Here is a 7,978-nt window from a genome sequence, read left to right as displayed (position 1 = left end):
TCATGTACTTCCATATAATCAATTGATTGGTTAAAGATGGTTGACTGTTATATAATGATGTATCTATCTGTAACATCAGTTAGTTAGCCGTGATGTACTTCCATATAGTGAAATGATTGGTTAAAGATGGTTGACTGTTATATAATTATGTATCTATCTGTAACATCAGTTAGTTAGCCGTCATGTACTTCCATATAATCAATTGATTGGTTAATGATGGTTGACTGTTATATAATAATGTATCTATCTGTAACATCAGTTATTTAGCCGTAATGTACTTCCATATAATCAATTGATTGGTTAAAGATGGTTGACTGTTATATAATTATGTATCTATCTGTAGCATCAGTTAGTTAGCCGTGATGTACTTCCATATAATGAAATGATTGGTTAAAGATGGTTGACTGTTATATAATTATGTATCTATCTGTAACATCAATTAGTTAGCCGTGATGTACTTCCATATAATCAATTGATTAGTTAAAGATGGTTGACTGTTATATAATTATATATCTATCTGTAACATTAGTTAGTTAGCCGTGATGTACTTCCATATAATTAAATGATTGGTTAAAGATGGTTGACTGTTATATAATTATGTATCTATCTGTAACATCGGTTAGTTAGTCGTCATGTACTTCCATATAATGAAATGATTGGTTAAAGATGGTTGACTGTTATATAATTATGTATCTAACTGTAACATCAGTTAGTTAGCCGTCATGTACTTCCATATAATCAAATGATTGGTTAAAGATATAATTATATAACAGTCAACCACTTCTATGTTCTGATTGGCTTGGAGGTACAGGACTTCTATGGTGTGCCATATTTGCTATGGAAGGAAAGTCCTCCCAATTAAAAGTGCGAGGCAAATGTTTTGAACTAGTCTCCCGGAGGGACAGGGGTAAGTCTTCGGATTTACAACACTAAAATCAGGGGTTCGATTCCCCTCGGTGGACGCATGTATATATCCCGATGTGGCTTTGCTATAAGAAAACACCCACCCATCACGTAATACAAGTTATATACAGACTTGATTGCATGGTCCAGCGTACTTCATGTAGAATTGGAAGATAGTTTGGTTTATTCAGGCAGATGTTGTGTGTGTAGAAATGTTTATGTTCCTGCAATGTTTGGAAGGAAGTTATCTCCATTTAAATCAAGATAAATATATTCAAGTCGGTATGTACTACGCAGAAGTATTATCATTTCCCATTTAATTACCACAGCAACGAGGTCAATAATATTAAACGCAACATTTGCTTGATCATTTAAACTCCATTTAGATATTTGCACGCTTATCTTGCAAAAAGTATACATGATAATAGAAGCTGAAAACAAACATCTATAACCTAACATCACGTGGATAAAAGGCGGCTTGTATGAGTAATGAACAAAACTATTTTAATGTTTATTTTCACAAAGTCCTTTTTATCCCCCCCCCCAGCTCAGCGGAAAGTCTTAGGGCTCACAACACTAAAAAACGGATTTCAACCCTCGTGGTGGCCATAACGTGGATAGCCCATTGTGTAGCTTTGTGCATAATAATAAATAAATAAACTTTTGTGTGTAAATTAATGCTACACAGGATTCACTCATTTAAAACAATTTTCAAAAGTCGCTTAATTGTAACCCGTTTAATCATTAAAAATAACCAATAATTAGAACATATTTAAACAAGTATTATTACTATAAAATACACATTAGTTTGCTGAATCGACTTCCATAAGTTGTAGCTTCTGATACAAGCAAGCTCTCTTTCATATGGGGGTTTTGTCCACCAATCATTTGATTATATGGAAGTCAATTGAATGAACGGCTACGTCACACTTACCCAAGCCATACTTTGATGGGCTTGATCTATTCGATTTTATTTAAATTTGCTTAATATTTAACCCTTGTCAGTAGACAGTCCGCTGTAAAGGTAAAATATAACTTTATTTGCAACAAGGAAAAGTAAATTTAATATTTTAAGAGGGAAATTCGATTTTGCTTAATCGCTACTTTTAAACCATAACATTCACAACTACATCTAGAACATATCAAGCATGCTTCATTGCTGCATAGTTTTAGTTTCATTTACAAGTTAACTTCTCCATGTTGGCTCTCATGGTCAAGGGTCTAGTACATGTCACTATATAGACCTCGAAAAGTGTCAAAGGTCTTCTTTTTTTTGTCTAAACAAAACAACCCAATCCTTTCCGGAATTATTCAATTTTTCAGATCTACATCAAGATGAGGGGCTGGCTTGTGGGACCGGTGTTAATAATAATTATATAGAATAAACACACATTTTTAATCTCTTTACATAATGATAGTAGCTGTGTAATAGCACTTAATTCTAATTAACTGATGCTATAGATCGATAAATAATTATATAACAGTCAACTATTTTTAACCAATCATTTCATTATATGGAAGTACATGACGGCTAACTAACTGATGTTACAGATCGATACATAATTATATAACAGTCAACCATCTTTAACCAATCATTTCATTATATGGAAGTACATGACGGCTAACTAACTGATGCTATAGATCGATACTAGTGTGAATACTTACTGTGTGCACAATTTGGAAACTGTGGTTTCTGTTTTCCTATTGTGAAGAAAATGAGATCCAATTCTGATTGTTGGTTTCAGTGAGTTCAGCATTGCTGTGGTTAAAAATCAGTTGGTTTGCGCGATACAGAATTATCAGGGGGAGATAACTTATTAAGTTTTGTATTATCTTAAAAGCCTAAACTTCTGCTTACCACCAATGAAGTTAAAATTCTGATTGGCTTGGAGGTACAGGACTTCTATGTTCTGATTGGCTTGGAGGTACATGATCAGTCTTTTAGTTCCATTGTATCTAGTTCTAATAGTTGTACGTAATCAGTCTTCTAGTTTCACAGTATCTAGTTCTAATAGTTGTACGTAATCCGTCTTTTAGTTCCATTGTATCTAGTTCTAATAGTTGTACGTAATCAGTCTTCTAGTTCCAATGTGTCTAGTTCTAATAGTTGTACATAATCAGTCTTCTAGTTTCACAGTATCTAGTTCTAATAGTTGTACGTAATCAGTCTTCTAGTTCCAATGTGTCTAGTTCTAATAGTTGTACGTAATCAGTCTTCTAGTTTCACAGTATCTAGTTCTAATAGTTGTACCTGATAAATTTTCTAGTAGCACTGTACCTAGGATTAAATGTTTTGATAATGAAACTGTTATATTAAAGATAGTACACTAATTTGTTTGAGCCAGTATACAGTTGTTTTCAATACTGAATTCAATCAGTATCTTGTTTTTGTAAAAAAATATTTTAATTGATGTAAATAATAATATAAATATGTAAAAAGTATTGAAATTTGTGTGTCAACAGTGTACAATAACAATAGAAAAAATGAAAAGCTTTGATAAAAGTAAACTGATATGTACTTTAAAAGATGTTATGCATTACATAAAGTTGTGTGTCAACAGTGGAAGTATGTTGTGTATTTTAATACATTGTCCAGCTTGCATGAAAGTATTTTGTACATGTATATGAAGAAACTAATTATAGCAGATAGCTTATACATACAAGCAGTTAGTTAATACTGTAATTTTGACTTTCTACACTGATGCTTGGATAATTCGACACGTCGAAAGGTAGTAACTGATCACAATGTTAGTATGAATAGAAAGGGCATACAGTCCTGATGACAAAGGCTTCTATATACAGTTTTCAAAGTTAATATGAATACATAAAGTGGTTAAAACAAGTTTCTGCCATCCTTTGGAATGAAATGCAAATTGTAATTGATGTAATAAATCAGTGATTATTTATCATTTTAATTTGTTACTATTTATTTGAAGCTATAGAAAGGTCCAAAAATCTCTTTTCCCATTAATCCTGTGACTCCAGGTGGGGTCAAAGTGCTCATGCTATGACCTTGTACATAGTACAATTCAACATGGTATTATGGATTTAATCAGTTAGCAATGTTTCATTTTACCCTACAATGCTAATTTCACAACAGTTCATGTTAGAGCGGAGAAAATACCAGATACTGTAAACAGGGATATGAAATAAACTTTGTACATGCATTTAGAGGGTTCTAGAGGTCATACAAATACAATACATGACATTTAGAAGGTTCTAGAGGTCATACAAATACAATACACAACATTTAGAAGGTTCTAGAGGTCATACAAATACAATACATGACATTTAGAAGGTTCTAGAGGTCATACAAATACAATACACAACATTTAGAAGATTCTAGAGGTCATACAAATACAATACATGACATTTAGAAGGTTCTAGAGGTCATACAAATACAATACATGACATTTAGAAGGTTCTAGAGGTCATACAAATACAATACACGACAGTTAGAAGGTTCTAGAGGTCATACAAATACAATACACGACATTTAGAAGGTTCTAGAGGTCATACAAATACAATGCACGATATTTAGAAGGTTTTAGAGGTCATACAAATACAATATACAACACTTGGAAGGTTCTAGAGGTCATACAAATACAATATACAACACTTGGAAGGTTCTAGAGGTCATACAAATACAATACATGACATTTAGAAGGTTCTAGAGGTCATACAAAAACAATACACAACATTTAGAATGTTCTAGAGGTCATACAAATACAATATACAACACTTGGAAGGTTCTAGAGGTCATACAAATACAATACACAACATTTCAAAGGTTCTAGAGGTCATACAAGTGCAATATACAAATAGTATGATGGAGAAACGTATTTTTATTCTTTACACGAACATCACCTTGCACTCAAGAGTTTTCATCAGACTGACTTTGTTGATTCACAGACATATTAGTACAAATCCTTTTGTAATACATTTGATTTTTTGTGTACAATAGACTTGTTTTGTTTGCTGAAAGCTTGTTATATATCTTGAAGATACATATAGTAAATTTGGAATTATAGTCAATATTACTTCTCCATTAGAGTGATCCCTTGCATATTCAGTAAAAGAAGATTCTTTTAAAGCTGGATATGACATCTAACATATATCTGTTCAAAACTTACGAAGTAGTCTAATACAGTGGTTCTTATGAAGTAGTCTAATACAGTGGTTCTTATGAAGTAGTCTAATACAGTGGTTCTTACGTGTGGTTTCTGAAAAGAGTTTTGGAAAGGTACTTGAGAACACAGTAATTTTTGTGTATAATTTAAAGTATAGAGTGTAGGGTTTTCACCTGACTTGTACAATGTTGATTCCAACATGTGTGGAAGTTGCTATCCTAATTAGCTGTGCAAAGGAAACTGGTGATGTTGTAAGTCAGTGCTCAAGAGATGGAATGTTGTTTTTTGCATGAAGTTAAAAACTTTGAAATAATTAAGTCAATGGTCATGAGTACTTTGTCCACACTGAAAGGGTCTGCATTGCCCAGTGTTGGGAATCTGATGTAACAGAATCAAAATAAATATGGTGAAGTTTTCTGTTGCTTGGTCACCATGTACAGAATAAAATACAACATTAGAACTTTTAATTGTTTATTTATGTGTGTGAATAAATTGACTGATGAAAATTCTAACAAATTACCAATAATCACGTTGAAATATTAAAGCATAGTGTATCTGGTTGTCTTTTTATCAATCCTGATGTCAACCCATGCTTATCTTAAACTTATTATATTTGTTGTTTTTATTTAATTCTTTTTAAAGTCACTTCTCAAGCTCAATTTTTAAGTCCTTCCATCGACATTAAAAACATGTAACAAAAAACTTGATAATACTTACCTTTGAAATTTCCAGTGTGATGACCAGTTTTCCCAATTGTTCTTCTCATTAGTATGATGATCAAATGTTTTTAGGAATTAGTGTTTTAGTTGCTTCAAAGTTTTAATAATTGTTAGTGAATATTTTATGAATGTTTTTTTAATAACTGATATTTTGATAAATGTTTTATGCAAAATTCTTTACAAGCCATAGAAATATTTCATACAGCTACTGTGATATAAAAAAATCAGTAGTTAGGTGATTCTTGCCATACTAATATTTATTTTTGAAAACTGTTTCAATTATGAGATAAGGTATCTTGGAAAAAATTAAATTTATGAAAAATAATGTTTTGAACGTTACATATATATATTAATCATCAGTAAAAGTTTGTTACATAAAATTTTCTTGTTAACAGAAGGTATTTAAAGATGTGTTTCATTGAATGCTACAGTAATTGTTAAGAGTGATGTAGCCTAGAATTAAGTACTATCATGGATGTAGTAGGTGAGTGAAAACCTAATTTGTGTTGTAGTGTTCTGGAAAATGTTTTCTAATTTAGTTTGAATATCTTGTAAAGTTTATATATTATGTAAAAAAGAGAAAACATGAATAACCTGAATCCAAGTGAAAATGTATTCACATATCAAACAAAATGTAATACAAAACCAAATAAAGAAAATGATTGCAATATCACTGTTGATTTTTATTTTATTTTTTATGCTATGTATCTTTTACATCTTTGGACTAAGTACAATTCACTTTGTGTTTTAGTAATTAAACTTCATACTTTCATGTTTTCTTGTAAGTACAATTAACAGTTTTTCTGATTACAAATTACCATTCCTATATTTTATTGATTATTTACCATGTGTTCTGCTGAAAACAACAAACTATATTTTACTGTTAAGATAATATCTTGATGCCCATCGGTCCGTTGAGTAGACTTAAAAAGATTAACAATATGAAAAAAACCTCAAAGGTATGTCTGAAACCAAACCATTGTTATTCCATAAGTTGTAAAAAGCATGTCCTCCCCCTCCAGTGACGCAGTCTTACGACGCTAAAAACTGGGTTTTGATACCCGTGTTGGACAAAGTGTAGTTTTGTGCTTAACAACAACTAAATCAAAGCCAAAGTGTGATTTTATGGTTTATAAAAATTTGATATAGAATTACATCAGTCAGTTGCAATAAACTGCACACACACACTTATGGATGATAAAGACGTCTATTAACTGGCAACTAGTTCAAAAACGGTTTTAGGAAAATAATTATTAATGATATGTAATAAGTTTTTGTAGGCTTACCTTGTGTCAGTATCATTGAGGTTATTTAAGTTGTGTTCTTTGAAATTGGTTAATATGAATCATACACCTAAAATGTCAATAGCAAAGGTTTAGAAAATAATAAATGAATCATTTTAAACTTTGGAGCAGTGAGTGTATTATAATAGCAATGATCAAATACAACTATTCGGTTACATTTGGCAGTAAGTGATGTTAACTAGCTGTCCTCCATCCAGCTTTTGCGCGAATATCAGAAACAAAATAATTATTTGAATTAATCACCTCAAGGCATTGCAATTTCGTCGTTTTTATATATACATACATATTAAAATATTCATTCAAGTTCAGGAGAGTGATTGGTTCCCAGATAGATGGCAGAAAGAAAGCAACTGCGTGTCGGGTCATGTAGGGGTAAAGGTGAACGATGAAAAATAACATGCTCGCAGGAGAAGCCCCATTAACACATGTGGCACAACTCTGCTGACAGGGTTTCGACCTCGCCTGCACTAGTAAAACAAGTGTGACAACCACGTAAGGTCTTTATCGACATTTAGTAGGAATGAGACTGGTGGAAAACAAAGTACCATATGGTGTATCTTGGAAAAGCAAAATATGGGAAGACCAGTGGTAACGTAATTAAAAGGAACTCTCTCTTCTACATCTTGTTAGGCAGACGCTCTCCACGTGAGGGATGAGCATCTTTCAGTGCAATCCATGGAGATTTTACCTAGTGCTCAACTGTTAACTCGTTCATATAGTTGGCAAACAGCCCTTTTTGTATAGGTATAATATTTAACCCCATAAGACGAGCATTCTCCTGTTATGTAAGGAAGATGTATTACACCTTGACCCACACATTATCATTTGCTCACTGATCAATCGAACGTCTGTATTTAAGAAACAATTATACCACGTGCATTCTTGACACATAACCAAAATACGTACAACTATTAGAACTAGA

General features: G+C 32.0%; 1 protein-coding gene across 1 annotated transcript in view; it reads left to right on the top strand.

The window, feature by feature from the left end:
* The window catches only part of LOC106476125 (SNF-related serine/threonine-protein kinase-like), a gene marked incomplete at its 5' end in the record, with an annotated part of 19,444 nt that extends 13,019 nt beyond the window's left edge, over positions 1 to 6,425 (top strand). Inside the window, one exon of the mRNA XM_013936796.2 lies at positions 2,829 to 6,425. The remainder of the gene's footprint in view (positions 1 to 2,828) is intronic.
* Between the last annotated feature and the right edge of the window lie 1,553 nt (positions 6,426 to 7,978).

This window comes from Limulus polyphemus, unplaced genomic scaffold (genome assembly GCF_000517525.1).
Source record: "Limulus polyphemus unplaced genomic scaffold, Limulus_polyphemus-2.1.2 Scaffold9868, whole genome shotgun sequence".
NCBI lineage: Eukaryota > Metazoa > Arthropoda > Merostomata > Xiphosura > Limulidae > Limulus > Limulus polyphemus.
The sequence above is the reverse complement of the archived record's forward strand: the minus strand, read 5'-3'. Positions and strand labels throughout refer to the sequence as shown.